The sequence below is a fragment of the Monodon monoceros genome, unplaced genomic scaffold, assembly GCF_005190385.1.
Source record: "Monodon monoceros isolate NGI ecotype Baffin Bay Population unplaced genomic scaffold, NGI_Narwhal_1 Contig534_ctg1, whole genome shotgun sequence".
NCBI classification, from domain to species: Eukaryota; Metazoa; Chordata; class Mammalia; order Artiodactyla; family Monodontidae; genus Monodon; species Monodon monoceros.
The window spans coordinates 182,635-188,754 of NW_021701183.1; the positions used below are offsets into that span (position 1 = coordinate 182,635).

The 6,120-nt window shown below is 37.2% G+C and overlaps 1 pseudogene; it reads right to left on the reverse strand.

Moving 5' to 3' along the window:
* Window positions 1-201: 201 nt before the first annotated feature.
* Window positions 202-759, reverse strand: LOC114890206 (annotated as a pseudogene).
* Between the last annotated feature and the right edge of the window lie 5,361 nt (window positions 760-6,120).

The following is a 6,120-nucleotide window of genomic DNA, read 5'->3' on the forward strand; positions in this document are numbered from 1 at the left end:
AGAGGGAAAAGCAGAGCAGAGCAGTGGAAGGGGTCTAGAATTCAATGTGCAAGACTCTGGTATCAGCTCTTGTAACCTTAATGTCCCACCAAACCCCTAGCCTGTGCCTTTTAAGGAAGGGCCTGAGGAAGGAAGCTGCCATGGCTCAGGCTGGCCCATAGCTAGTGAGAGTGCAGGATTAAGTGGAAGAAGAAGAGGCTCTCAGAAGAAAAATGACAGGAACAGAGAGAAGACCATGAGAGGGTAGGAGAATTCCAAGAATGAGGCAGGAACAGCAAAGTGGCAGGCCAAGGCCTTTTGGGGTTTCCCTGAGCAAGTTCAAACCACTTCTGGAGACACTTCTACTGTTCCCACGCTCAGGGCTCACCTTGAAGGAGTTGCTCCAAATCTTCTCACACAAGTCTGTGAGGGTGGGGAAGTAATGTGAGAAAGGGTAGCAGAGGGTCCTTGCAGGGCAACGATTCTTCCTGACTCCAGTCCCAACCACCAATCCTGTCAGATTTGCAAATGTAGGATGTGCAGCATCAGCCCACCACCACTCCCAGTATAGTGGCATGTCCGAAATTCCTTCTTCATGCTGGATCCAAGGTCCCAGGTTCAGGGAGTAACATAGAAGCAGACGCCCTTGGTAAACTGCTTCTGGCAGCCTGGGTTCATCAATCTACAGTGAACCAAGCTGAGACCGTAGAGCCAGGACACATCCCAAAGCGCTTCCCAGCTTGTGTTGGCCATGCAGCAGGCATTCAGGGAGTAGATGTATGGAGGGAGAAGGAGAGGGAGAGAAAGAGGGGGAGGGAAGGAGAAGGGAAGGGGGAGGGGGAGGGGAAGGAACTCCTGCTTGTGTTTGATCTGGTGCAGGGTGCTCAGAGCTGCTCCTGGTCAATTCTACTTGACACCAATGCAACCCTAAACAGAAATGCAAATACAAGTATTGAAAGTATATGGAAGTATTATGTTTGTGAAACAGTTTTCTGGATGATGTAAAAACTACTTATTTCGAGGACTTCCTCTTCACCCCAAGACAGAGTTACAAGGAAACAACACAGAACTGGAAAAAAAAATGTGTATGTCAATAGTTTCAGACATTTGAAATGAGGCAGTGCAAAACAGTGAATGTGAGAAAGGGGAAATGAAGTGAGCCCTAAAAGTGTCCCCACTAAATGCCTGAAGAGACTACTGGCAATGGCAATAGTGGAACCCAGGCAGACCTGCCTGTCACCCTGAGTTGAGAAGAAGGAACTGAGAGTCTGTAGAGACCAAGACAAATGGAGGTTTTAGGGAATAGTACAGGTGAGAAGTAAGTTGTACAGAAAGAGAGCTTCAGAGATCTGAATGCAATTTAGTACTGATCAACACATGGGTTTGAGTAAAATACCTGAGGTCAGGAAAAGAACCACCTGAAACAGGTTCAAAGAAAAATTTTTCTACAGAGCAATTAATAATTTGTGTTCCACTAGCTAAGGTGGAAAAATGTTGTAAATCATGGGGTATTGAGTAGAATAATCAGAAAGCTGTTGTTTCATTGGTGAAATAAAATTAGTCCAAAACTATAGACTTACTCTAGATTATGTAAGGTTGAAACTACATGCAACTAAAACAATTGGATTGAAAACAACAAGAATATTTTTAGATATGTAAAAATATCTAGTGCTCAACAAGGTAAAATTCAATGTGTCTGGCATTGCATCCAAAAATTATCAGGCAAGCAAAGGATAAAAATGTGACCCCAAATCAGGAGAAAATAAATCAAAAGAGACCAGAAATGACACCAATAGAAACCATATGCTGAATGTCTCTCTCTGTCTCTCTGTCTCTCTCTGTCTCTGTGTCTCTCTCTATATATATATACATATACACACACACGTATTATTAGTTTGCTTATTTTTATTTTTATATGGTTTAGCATATATACACAGATGTATGTATGTGTGTGTGTGTGTATATATATATATATATATACACACGCAGATATATGCCATTGTTGTACTTGACTTTTTACATAAATTATCACTATAGCAGCATGTCTGTTTAAATGTCTTTTTCAATAATGAAGTTTGAAATGCTAAGTCTCTTCTTTAAATCTACCATTTAAAAATACTATCTATTGTATTGGGTTTTAGACATTCTTTTTATTGAAGTATAGTTGATATATAATGTTATATTAGTTCAGGTGTTCAGCATAGGGATTCAGTATTTTTACAGATTATACTACACCATAGGTTATTACAAGATATTTTTAATTCCCTGTACTATGCAGTATATCCTTGTTGCTTATATATATTTTACGTAGTAGCTCATATTTTTTAAGGCTATACCCCTAATTTGCCTCACCTTCTTTGCTTTACCCTTTGTTAACAAGTTTTTTTTATATACCTGTGAGTCTATTTATGTTTACATATACACTCATTTGTATTATATTTTTAGATTCCATATATAAGTGACATCATACAGTATTTGTCTTCCTCTGTCTGACATTTCACTTAGCCTAATATTCTCTAGGTCCATCCATGTTGCTGAAAATGACAAAATTTCATTCTTTTCTTCTGGCTGAGTAATATTCCTTTATATGTATATGGTTATATATATATATATATATATATATATATATATAAAATCACATCTTCTTATGCCAGTCCTTCGTTGAGAGGGTACTTGTGTTGCTTCCATATCTTGGCTACTGTATTTAGATAGTGCTGCTATGAACACTGGGGAGCATGTATTTTTTTGAGTTACTGTTTTCATTTTTCTCTGGATATATATCCAAGAGTGGAATTGCTGGATCATATCATAGTTAGATTTTTGGTTTTTTGAGGAAACTCCATACTGTTTTTCATAGTGGCTGCACCAATTTACATTCCCACCTACAATGTACAAGTCTTCCCTTTTCTCCACATCCTCTCTAAAAGTAGTTATTTGTAGACTTTTTGATGATAGCCATTCTGAAAGGTATGAGGTGATATCTCATGTTGACTTGATTTGCATTTCTCTAATAATTAGTGATGTTGAGTATCTTTTCATGTGCCTGTTATCCATCTGTATGTCTTCCTTGTAAAACTGTTTATTCACTTCTTCTGCCCATTTTTTGATTAAATTGGGGTTTTTTGATATTGATTTTTATGAGCTATTTGTATATTTTGGATATTGACCTCTTGTCAGTCACATCATTTGAAAATATTTTCTCTCATTCCATAGGTCATCTTTTCATTTTATCAATGGTTTCCTTTCCTGTGCTTTGAAGTTTCATTAGTTTCCATTTGTTTATTTCTGTTTTTATTTATTTTGCCTTAGGAAACTGATCCAAAAAATATTGCTATGATTTATATCAAAGCATGTTCTGCCTATGTTGTCTTCTGGGAGTTTTATGGTGTTATGTCTTATAGTTAGGTCTTTAAACTATTTTGAGTTTATTTTTGTATATGGTGTGAGGGAATGTTCTAATCTCATCATTGTACATGTTGTTGTGCAGCTTTCTGAGCACCACTCCACTCCATTGTATATTCTTGCCTTCTTTGTCATAGATAAATTGACCATAGGTGCATGGGTTTATTTCTGGGCTCTCTATTCTATTCCATTGATCTATGTATCTGTTTTTGTGCCAAACCATGCTGTTTTGATTACTGTAGCTTTGTAGCATAACCTGAAGTCTTAGAGGGCTATACCTCTAGCTTTGTTCTGTTTTCTCAAGATTGATTTGGCAATTTGAAATCTATTGTCATTCCATCTGAATTTTAGGATTATTTGTTCTAGTTTTGTGAAAAGTGTCATGGGTATTTGATAGGGACTGAATTAAATATGTAGATTGCTTTGGATAATGTGGCCATTTTAAAAAACATGAACTCTTCCAATCCAAAGCATGGAGTATCTTTCCATTTCTTTGGATCTTCTTTAATTTTCTTCATTAATGTTTTATAATTTTTAGGGTGTAGGCTTTTCACCTCCTTAGTAAGGTTTATTCCTAGTATTGTATTCCTTTTGATGTAATTTTATTTTTTTTATTTTTTTAATCTTTTAAAAAAATTTTTATTTACTTATTTTTTCATTTTAACATCTTTATTGGAGTATAATTTCTTTACAATGGTATGTTAGTTTCAGCTTCAAAACAAAATGAATCAGTTATATATATACATATGTTCCCATATCTCTTCCCGCTTGCGTCTCCCTCCCTCCCACCCTCCCTATCCCACCCCGCCAGGCGGTCACAAAGCCCCGAGCTGATCTCCCTGTGCTATGCGGCTGCTTCCCACTAGCTATCTACCTTACGTTTGGTAGTGTATATATGTCCATGCCTCTCTCTCGCTTTGTCACAGTTTACACTTCCCCCTCCCCATAGCCTCAAGTCCATTCTCTAGTAAGTCTGTGTCTTTATTCCTGTTTCACCCCTAGGTTTTTCATGACATTTTTTTTCTTAAATTCCATATATATGTGTTAGCATATGGTATTTGTCTCTCTCTTTCTGACTTACTTCACTCTGTATGACAGACTCTAGGTCTATCCACCTCATTACAAATAGCTCAATTTCATTTATTTTTATGGCTGAGTAATATTCCATTGTATATATGTGCCATATCTTCTTTATCCATTCATCTGTCGATGGACACTTAGGTTGTTTCCATCTCTGGGCTATTGTAAATAGAGCTGCAATGAACATTTTGGTACATGACTCTTTTTGAATTATGGTTTTCTCAGGGTATATGCCCAGTAGTGGGATTGCTGGGTCATATGGTAGTTTTATTTGTAGTTTTTTAAGGAACCTCCATACTGTTCTCCAGAGTGGCTGTATCAATTTACATTCCCACCAACAGAGTAAGAGGGTTCCCTTTTCTCCACACCCTCTCCAACATTTATTGTTTCTAGATTTTTTGATGATGGCCATTCTGACTGGTGTGACATGATATCTCATTGTAGTTTTGATTTGCACTTCTCTAATGATTAGTGATGTTGAGCATTCTTTCATGTGTTTGTTGGCAGTCTGTATATCTTCTTTGGAGAAATGTCTATTTAGGTCTTCTGCCCATTTTTGGATTGGGTTGTCTGTTTTTTTGTTATTAAGCTGCATGAGCTGCTTATAAATTTTGGAGATTAATCCTTTGTCACTTGCTTCATTTGCAAATATTTTCTCCCATTCTGAGGGTTGTCTTTTGGTCTTCTTTATGGTTTCCTTTGCTGCGCAAAAGCTTTTAAGTTTCATTAGGTCCCATTTGCTTATTTTTGTTTTTATTTCCATTTCTCTAGGAGGTGGGTCAAAAAGGACCTTGCTGTGATTTATGCCATAGAGTATCCTGCCTATGTTTTCCTCTAAGAGTTTGATAGTTTCTGGCCTTACACTTAGGTCTTTAATCCATTTTGAGCTTATTTTTGTGTATGGTGTTAGGGAGTGATCTAATCTCACACTTTTACATGTACCTGTCCAGTTTTCCCAGCACTACTTATTGAAGAGGCTGTCCTTTCTCCACTGTACATTCCTGCCTCCTTTATCAAAGATAAGGTGACCGTATGTGCGTGGGTTTATCTCTGGGCTTTCTGTCCTGTTCCATTGATCTGTCTTTCTGTTTTTGTGCCAGTACCATACTGTCTTGATTACTGTAGCTTTGTAGTATAGTCTGAAGTCAGGAAGCCTGAGTCCTCCAGCTCCGTTTTTCGTTCCCAAGATTGCTTTGGCTCTTCGGGGGCTTTTGTCTTTCCATACAAATTGTGAAATTTTTTGTTCTAGTTCTGTGAAAAATGCCAGTGGTAGTTTGATAGGGATTGCATTGAATCTGTAGATTGCTTTGGGTAGTAGAGTCATTTTCACAATGTTGATTCTTCCAATCCAAGGACATGGTATATCTCTCCATCTATTTGTATCATCTTTAATTTCTTTCATCTGTGTCTTATAGTTTTCTGCATACAGGTCTTTTGTCTCTTTAGGTAGGTTTATTCCTAGATATTTTATTCTTTTTGCTGCAGTGGTAAATGGGAGTGTTTTCTTGATTTCACTTTCAGATTTTTCATCCTTAGTGTATAGGAATGCCAGAGATTTCTGTGCATTAATTTTGTATCCTGCTACTTTACCAAATTCATTGATTAGCTCTAGTAGTTTTCTGGTGGCATCTTTAGGATTCTCTATGTATAGTATCATGT